Source organism: Diceros bicornis, unplaced genomic scaffold, assembly GCF_020826845.1.
Source record: "Diceros bicornis minor isolate mBicDic1 unplaced genomic scaffold, mDicBic1.mat.cur d_74_multi, whole genome shotgun sequence".
NCBI classification, from domain to species: Eukaryota; Metazoa; Chordata; class Mammalia; order Perissodactyla; family Rhinocerotidae; genus Diceros; species Diceros bicornis.
Window position 1 is genome coordinate 1,167,246 of NW_026690930.1, and position 9,883 is coordinate 1,177,128.

Genomic DNA, 9,883 nt, shown 5'->3' on the forward strand with positions numbered 1-9,883 from the left:
AAATAATTTTCTTCTTTTGGTAAACTGTAAGCAGACATGATTTATGGGATGAAAGAATTTCTGTAAAAGATAAGTATTTTAAAGATTATATGTGAAATTTTGATATTTGTTCATCTAACCTGGGAGTAGCAATGATTAACAGTAATTTTAATAGTAGCATTTTGATAAACAGTAAATTGAGTTGAAATAGATTAATGATTATATCTTTTGTCTCCTTTGTGATTAATTAATGGGATGTGGGACATGCTCCTTCCATCAGTAGCTCATTGACACCTTGTGAAGTTGCTGAGAGTTGTAGAAACATGAAGTGTCCATGTGGAGATTCACTTATACTCCGTGGAAACTTTTGAAACAAGTATTAGAAATTTAGTTTAAATACTTGGCATTAATCATTACTTAAAGTTTATTTATTATTTACATATCTATTTTCTCATTCCTTCTGTTCACAGTTTTTGTAAGAATGACAATATAAAATTAGTACTAAATTTAAGGTACTGTTGATCACTCACCAAATGTGTGATGATGACTGAATGTAAAACACAGTGGAGAAGTCTCTCACACAGTGAGCCAACGATTATTTCACACCTAAGCCCCTTTCAGCAAATTATTTTAACCTTTTCTTCCACCATATATTTTTCTAGGATAATAAGCAGTTTGGTAAAATCATGTTTTCACTCTTTTTCCTTTATTATTCCCTGTGATGCAGATGACCAGTAAAATGACTCAAAGAGAATTGTGGCGCAAAGGGGGGTAAATAATAATTTATAAATTGAAAATCATTATTTTTTGAGATTTTAGGGTTGACTTTTGGTTATGTAGTAACAGAAATTTCATATTACTTTAATGGAATGATAATGAGAATTGCAGCCTATTGATCGGGGTTGTGTAAGTGTTGTGGTTTGTGGTCATATTTTGTTATATATCAGTGGATTGTGGCCTTAGGTTGTTTTTGAACGTGTTTTGTGGAGGATGTTTTGATTAAACTGGAAGGAGAAGAGACATAGGAGAATGGGAGGCAGTAAAGTAATAGTATAAATACATAAATAAGTAAATATATTTATGTAAGTGTTTGTTAAATAAATCCTCGCCTAGATTTTTTAAATAAATGAGTAAATGTATAAGCGTGCAACTGACTTGCTGAGTGTGTCAGTGTGGTGTGAATCATCCAGAGGAAAAGGAAGGCGTGCACAACAGTTACAGTGTCTCCACGTCCTTGCCGAGATTTGTTATTTTCTGATTTTTGATAGTAGCCATCCTAATGGGTGTGCAGTGGTGATCACTGTGTTTTTGCTTTCCATTTTCCTAATGATTAGTGATGTTGAACCTTTTTTTCATGTGCTTATTGGCTATTTCTGTCTCTCCTTTGGAGAAATATCTGTTCAAGTCCCTTGCCCATTTTTGAATTGGGTTTTTGTTGTATTGTAGGAATACTTTATATATTCTGGACACTAATCTCTTATCAGATATATGATTTGCATGTATTTTCTCCCATTGTGTGGTTTGTCTTTTCACTTTGTTGATAGTGTCCTTTGATGCACAAAAGTTTTTAATTTTGATGAAGTCTAATTTTTGTTGGGCTGTTTGGTGGAGGTTGCCTGTGCTTTTGATGTCATATCCAAGAAATCATTGCCAAATCCAATGTCATGAAGCTTCCTCCCTGTTTTCTTCTAAGAGTTTTCTAGTTTTAGCTTACATTTAGGTCTTTGATCCATCTTGAGTTCATTTTTGTATATGGTATAAAGTAAGGGTCTAATTTCATTCTTTTGTGTGTGGATGTCCATTTTCCCAGCATCATTTGTTGAAAAGACTGCCCTTACCCCATTGAATGGTCTTGGCACCCTTGTTGAAAGTCATTTGACCATGTATGTGAGGGTTTATTTTTGGGCTTTCTATTCACTTGGTCAATATGTCTGTTCTTGTGCCAGTCAGTACCGAACTGTTTTAATGACTGTATCTTTGTAGTAAGTTTTGAAATCAGGAGGTGGGAGTCCTCCAACTTTATTTTTATTTTTTAAGATTGTTTTGGCTATTTGGGGTCTCTTGAGATTCCAGATGAATTTTAGGATGGGTTTAAACTCAGACCTTTAATATTTCTATATTTTTATATGTTATATAAATATTTTTATTTATTAGACTGTAGCAAGAAGACATCTTTCTTGAGGTAAAATTTAGTACTATTAGGAGATAGTCATTTCTGCATATGTCTTTAAAACTTATCGGAAGTCATGATAATAAGTAAGTTCTTGTCTAAGTTGAGTACATCTTATTTTTTTTTAATTTTTTTTTTAATTTATTTATTTTTCCCCCAAAGCCCCAGTAGATAGTTGTATGTCATAGTTACACATCCTTCTAGTGGCTGTATGTGGGACGCGGCCTCAGCATGGCCGGAGAAGCAGTGCGTCGGTGCGTGCTCGGGATCCAAACCCCGGGCCGCCAGTAGCGGAGCGCGCGCACTTAACCGCTAAGCCACGGGGCCGGCTCAAGTTGAGTACATCTTAAAATGATAGAAGATAAAATATATCTGGGTACTTTTTCAACATTTATTGAACATATGTTCTTGCAATGTTGTGTTTTCATAATATTTGCTTAGTATGTATTAAAGGAATATAGCATAGTCATTTCAAACAATGTATTTTCTACATAAACAGAGAATTTAAGTAATTTGATCAAAGTCACACAGTGGCAGCACTGAGATCGGAACCTGGAGAGTATGACCACTGTGTTTACCTAAGTATTACCACTGCTTGGGCTGCCTCTGTGTTGTTGAGAGGATTGAATGAGCTCATGCATGTAACGCAGTAAATCAGTGGGAAAAAAGTAGGAAAGAGTAGCTGCTGTTGTCGTGTTTACTGTCAGCTCCCTCTCAGGCAGGACCATCATCACATCTGGGTGTGAGACGTTCCTTCCCACCCTGGCCAGTCAGACTGTTGCTTAGTAACCTTATTGCTGTCATTAGCACTGCAGGTTGCTTACTGTTTGGAGTTAGATTCTGGAGTTGATATTGAAGGAAAGTCTTTCTGATGATTTGTTTAAATCCTAAATCTAGTAGGTAGAAAACAAAAGCTAGATAATGTAGTTTTGCGTGATACAGATTTTGTTAAGTGTATGACTAAATAAAACTTGACCACTGCCTAGGTTTTTTCTACGTAAGTGTTTACCGGTAATTGATAAATAGCCTTACTCAGATGATGGATGTTAATAATCCTTGAAATCACTTTTTGGACCTTCAGAATTCACACTAGAACCTAGTTTCTTTTTAACTTTCAAAAATCTATATATTCCCCTACTAGGTAGTCAAATTGAACATGTTTCCTAATTTTGAAAATATGGTAGCTAAATAATTTAAAGACAACTTTGGAAACCTTTCATTTCTCATCATTTTAAGGGGAACAGTCACAAATACAGCAGTTTTGAGTGGCAGTGGTTTCAAAATTATTTAGCTCTAGTCAGCATTTCTCGTTATTTATCTTAAAATTTTTATTTAGCCAAAATACTATTTATAATATATATAATAATTTACAGCAGAATATATATATGCTTCAATAACGTTGCATGTTTTTGTAGTAATAGATAATTGTATTCCAGTGTGATTCTTTGAAAATTATGCGTGTAGGTCCAAATAATGACCTTAATTCCAGCACACTCCAGAGGACAGTTTTCAGCCTAAAAATGAACAGCCACTATTCTACATGTCCTCCCGGAGACAAAGTTATTTAAACAAGTCTAAAAATTTTTTGTATATAAATTAATTATTAGGTTTTTTTTTAAAATAATTTTATTTATTTATTTATTTTTCCCCAAAGCCCCAGTAGATAGTTGTATGTCATAGTTGCACAGCCTTTTAGTTGCTGTATGTGGGATGCGGCCTCAGCATGGCCAGAGAAGCGGTGCGTCGGTACCCGCCCAGGATCCGAACCCGGGCCGCCAGCAGCAGAGCGTGTGCACTTAACCACTAAGCCACGGGGCCGGCCCTAATTATTAGGTTTTAAAATGTAAACAGAATACTATGCAATTTTAGAGCTGAAAGAGACGTTCCACATATTCCAGTTGAACAGACCTTCTGAGTATTTTGGTTGAATGATCTCTTTTTACAAAAGAAGAAACCAAGTCCTAGAAAGATAAAGGGATATGCTCAAGCCCTTAGGAGATTACTGGCTTGCCCGAAGGCATCCTAGTAAATAAGTAAGGTGAGAACATAGACCGGTGTCCAGGTGGCCACTTGTTCATTTAATTTAAAAATTTTGTCATCACACAAAAAACAACAAATGTTGGAGAGGATGTGGAGAAACAGGAACCCTCATACACAGCTGGTGGGAATGCAAATTGGTGCAGCCTCTATGGAAAACGGTATGGAGATTCCTCAAAGAATTAAAAATAGAGATGCCCTATGATCCAGCCATCCCACTACTGGGAATCTATCCAACGCACCTGAAATCAACAATCCAAAGAGGCTTATGCACCCCTATGTTCATTGCAGCATTATTCACCATAGCCAAGAAGTGGAAGCAACCTAAGTGTCCCTCGACTGACGATTGGATTAAGAAAATGTGGTATATATATACAATGGAATACTACTCAGCCATAAAAAAAGACAAAATCGTCCCATTTGCAACAACATGGATGGGCCTGGAGCGTATTATGTTAAGTGAAATAAGCCAGAAAGAGAAAGACAAACACTGTATGATCTCACTCATATGTGGAATATAAACAAACACATGGACAGAGAAAACTGGACTGTGGTTACCCGGGAAGTGGGGGTGGGGGGTGGGGGATGGGCACAAGGGGTGAAGGGAGTCATATATGGGGTGAAGGACAAACAAAAATGTACAACCCAAAATCTCACAATGTTAGAAACCATTAAAATATCAATAAAAATGTAAAAAAAAAAAAAAAAAAAAAAAAAAAAAAAATTTTGTCATCACAGAGTAAAGATTCAGCAAACGTGGTTTTCCATATGAACCCTTTTAAAGATGGAAAACAAATAGAATTTTTTCTTCTACCACCACGGGGAAGTATTTCTATCTGAAATTTGGCTAAATAGAGTTCAGTTCCAAAATGTTTTTATATCAGCAGGGAAATTCTACTAGAAATGTTTATATGGACCAACGGTAGTTGCAATTTAGGTGATCCTAATAGCTGGGCCGCTTGGTGTGCATTTGTCTCCCCCGGTGTTGCTCTGTTGCCGTTCGTGGATGAGCGAAGGCTGCGAGCTGCCCTAGAAGAGGTATACCCAGACCTCACTCCAGAAGAGAGTAAGGATCATACTTCCACTTGGTCGACATTGAGTCTGTGTAATAGAGACTTTACATTTCCTAGTAAAATTAGACCTTTTTTTTTCATTTGTCAAATTTCCCATAAAGGGGGCATAAATCATTGATTTGACTTCTTTATGACAAAAGTTAACTTTGCTTCTTAAAATTTATTATCCATAAGTTGCATAGTAATTAAATACAATTTTTTAACTTACAAGTGTTTGTTAAATTTATTAAAAAGCAATACTTCAAGAATATCTTCTGACTTTTTGATTCTTTTTTTTTTGTTTTTGTTTTTTTTTTTGGTGAGGAAGATTTAACCCTGAGCTAACATCTGTTGCTAGTCCTCCTCTTTTTGCTGAGCACGATTGGCCCTGGGCTAACATTTGTGCCCATCTCCCTCTACTTTATACGTGGGACACCTGCCACCGCATGGCTTGATAAGTGGTGCATAGGTCTGTGCCCAGGATCCGAAACTGTGAAACCCTGGGCCACCAAAGTGGAGTGTGCTAATTTAACCACTACAGCACCCGGCAGGCCCAAGACTTTGATTCTTGTATAATATGCATACACAAAAGTATTTTTGCATGTTGGGAGGGTATTATTAATTTCCTCCATCTCCCTTCTTCCCTTCATCCCCACCAAATAACAATAACTTTGCTTGAAAGGTTAGGTTGAAACAAAAGCATTTGCCCTCATATTGCTAACTTGAAATGTTATTTTACACAAAAGGTGGCATTTTGTCGTTAATAGTGACAGTTAAAGTATTGGGAAATTGTAAAGCTGGGCTTTGTTGGAAAATTTATTTAATACTAGTATAATAAACCTATTATGAACCATCCATAGAATAATCTTTGTTATTAGATGATGCAATTTATTTGTATTTCCTCAGAGAATGTCTATATGTTTCTTATAGTAAGAAATTAAGTTCTGTATAAATAAGAAAACTTTGTCCCTTATCTTGCAAGACTGTATTCAGGTATCTTTTAGGGATAATTTTTTCTGATAGTCATTGATCTTCGAAACTTTATTGTCAAAGCTTTGTTTCTTCTACAGAGATGCATCACACGTTTAGGTCTATTATTTTTTGTAAACTTTATAATTAAGTTTTTAAAATTTAGGTGCTTCCTATTTTACTCTCATAAAAGTTGCTTTTGTAGGTATAATTGTTAGATCTTTATTCTTTTCTTACTTTCCCCCAGCTAGAACAAATAGTCTTGGAGGCGATGTCTTATTTGTGGGGAAACATCACCCATTGCACGACTTCATTTTAGAGCTGTATCAGACAGGTTCCACAGAGGTATGGTCTTTTTTGCCATCATTAAGTGTTTTCAGTTAGTATAAATATTTGGTTAATTAATTGAGAATGCATTTAAAAATTTTTGGTAAAGTAGAAAAAAAAAATTACCATTTTAACTGTTTTTAAGTATATAAAATTCTGTGGCATTAAGTCCATTCACGATGTTGTGCAACCATCACCACTATCCATTTCCAGATCTTTTTCATCTTCCCATGTAGAATCTGTATACCCATTAAACAATAGTAAACAATACTTCTCCATTCTCTGCTCCTCCCAGCCTCTAGTAATCTCTCTTCTATTTGCTCTATGAATTTGCCTCTTCTTGGTACCTCATATAAGTAGAATCATGCAATATTTGTCCTCTTGTGTCTGGCTTATTTCACTTAGCATAATGTATTCAGGGTACATCCATGTTGTAGCATGTGTCAGAATTTCATTCCTTTTATGGCTGAATAATACTCCATTTTGTGTACATACGCCATTTTGTTCATCCATTCATCTGTTGATGAGAACTTGGGTTGTTTCCACTTTCTGGCTATTAAGAATAATGCTACTGTAAACATCGGTGTCCAAGTATATGTTTGAGTCCCTGATTTCCATTCTTTTGGATATAGAATCAGGAATGCATTTTTCCACAGCCAGTGGGTGTACCACCTGAACTATGTCATGGGATTCAAGGAAAGTTTTCTTTGGATGAAGAAGCCATTCTTCCAGATCAGTAAGCATTCATTTGTGTATAATTGGGTCAACTAGGAGGAAGTTTAGTTAGCATCTTTTTCCTTGTTGCCTAAATGTTTTATTTTCTAGTAATAGTGAGGAAACAAAATAACAACAACAGAAATCTGCTGGGCTAAAAAGGACTTGGTATCAAAGCCCAGCTCTTCAGCATAGTAGCTCTGTCAGAGCTGTGACATGTCTGAGCTGTGACATGTCTGACAGAGCTACTATGTCAAAGAGCTGGGCTTTGATGCCAAGTGCAGGGAGCCCTGGAGGTCCCTAGAGAGATCCATAATAATACTAACATGTTATGATCTTATTTCCTTTTGTTGCTCTCTTTCTTTCTTGAGTGTACAGTGGAGTTTTCCAGAGGCTAAATGTAATGTGATATCTCAAGGGACTGAATCAGAAGCAGATAAGAGAATCCATCTCTTAAGATAGATATCAAGCCAGATATTAAAAAAATTTTCAAAAATGTAAAATAATGACATTTATTTTTGTTTTACCTTGTAAAATAGTTTTTCATAAAAAAACATTATGTTGAGTAAATATCTGTGTATGTTGTGTAATCTATTACTGTTATCTTTAAATTAGTATTTTTAAAAGATTTTCAGATTTCTTAATTAATTTCTTAATTTTCAATTAAAATTAACCTTAATTTTTAATAGGTAAATACTGATTGACATAACCAACATAAACAAAAGCTCTTTGAGGTCCTCAGTTTTTAAGAGTGTAAGGGGGTTCTGAGATCAGAGTTTGAGAACTGCTGCTCAAGGGTATATATCGAGGAATAGAATTTTGCTAATGAAAGATGTATCTTCATCTTTTCTGGATAATGTCGGGTGGTTTTCCAAAGTGATTACACTATTTTATAATTTCAGTGACTGTTTGTGAGACATCTTGTTGCTGTACATTCTTGCAAACCCTTGAAATTGTCACTACCTTAGTTTTTGTCAATCTAGTGGATGCCTGTTGGCACCTTGTGGTTTACAGTTGTGTTTCTCTGATTCCTAATGAAATTGAATGCCATGTGGTATATTTATTAACCGCTTGGTTTTCCTCATTTATGAAGTACCTATTCTCTTTTTCTATTCACTTGTCTGTTCCCCCAACCCCTCCTCATGGTTTGTTGGTATTCTTTACAAATTCTCGTATAAGCCCTTTGCCCATAATAGTTTTCTGTTAATGAGCTTACAAACAAGGAAGATGGGGTCCTTTTTTAAAGATATAAATGATCATATTTTGTTGGTGCATTTTAATGATTTCTCTTTCTTAAAGCAACATCTTACTTCCGCTTAGCAAAAAGGTTACAATTTACGAATAGATAATTCTTCTCTTCTTTCTCTTTAGAATAGTGTGTTCTCCTGTTCCCATGTTACGGGATCTGACACAGAATGCTGCAGTCAGGTCATTTTTCCAAAATACGTGACATTCGCCCAAAACACAGCTCTGAGCTTGCAAATAAGTTTAAGATGACCTCCGATTCACGAGGAAATGGCAGCTATTATTCCACCAGTGCTTTGAGATTGGAGAGTCCCTGTATTGCAGACCTCAGAGCAGAGCCTCTTGACTTTAAATTATGTGTATTGTTAAGGTTACTGATTTAACAAGCTTGTTTCTCAGCTTTCTGGTTTCCCCTGACAACTTCCAATTCTTCCGGGATTAGGAAAGTGGGAGGTAGGAAGTAGGAGTTCCTAGGGATAGTTTGCTATATAGGAGCAAACAGACCTCTACACCCCAGAGGCCCACACAGCGTCACTGTATTATAACAGGTTGTTTTAATTATGTTATAGTTGTGGCCCTGCAGAGTTGAAAAAGCAGACTGTTATATACTTGATCTTGGTTAAGTTGAGATAGAATGAGTTTGTGGAAATTTTTATCAATAATTATTATAAACTTAAAGGGCTAATTTCTGCTATCTGAATAACTTATTTATAGTTCATTTCTTCAATGGTAATAGCATTTTCTATTGAGCAAAAATCATGTAAAATGTAATATGACTTTAGAATAAAAATCAACAAACTTACCTACTCATTTGTGTAATTATTGTATATAATTACTAATCTTGATGGCAGGGTTTATGTTGTCATTTTCGTCAATCTTTAGGCAAGACTAAGGCAAACACATTCTAGTAATTCAAGTGTTTCATAGAAGCCTGCTTGGGAAGGCTATTCCTGAATCCTCCTTTCCCGCTCATTGTTGCTTTCACTCTCAAGAAATAGGTTAGATTCTACTTAGATTTCTCATTGTGAAGTACAGGCATATTTATTTTCCTGTCTTGAATGGATTTAGATAGCAACTGCGATTCTAGAAAGTCTTTTATTTCAGGAAAACTGTGGGGAATTTGGAACATCTTCTTAGATGAGTTGCTTTTGTTTATCTTCACACACAGTTTTGTTTATCTTGACCCACAATTTGTCCTGACTCTTTGTGTTTGGGCTCTTTTGTTGAGGGTGGAGTTCAGAATTGTAAGCTGTGCTCCTGCACGCGTCACGAACAGTCTGGCTCTGACAGGTCCAGTGTGGACGCTGCCTATTAATGCTTGGGGTCTGCGGCTGGCAGTGGTGCTGCGGCCCAGTGAATCCCACTGGTTCCCTCTTTGGATTGTCACTTG

General features: G+C 35.9%; 1 long non-coding RNA gene across 1 annotated transcript; it reads left to right on the forward strand.

The window, feature by feature from the left end:
* The first annotated feature begins 5,152 nt into the window (after positions 1-5,152).
* On the forward strand, positions 5,153-9,098 carry LOC131402362 (uncharacterized). Its single transcript, XR_009218588.1, has 4 exons — positions 5,153-5,252; positions 6,455-6,552; positions 7,191-7,270; positions 8,620-9,098. It is a non-coding gene; the product is annotated as an uncharacterized LOC131402362 (long non-coding RNA).
* Positions 9,099-9,883: the final 785 nt, after the last annotated feature.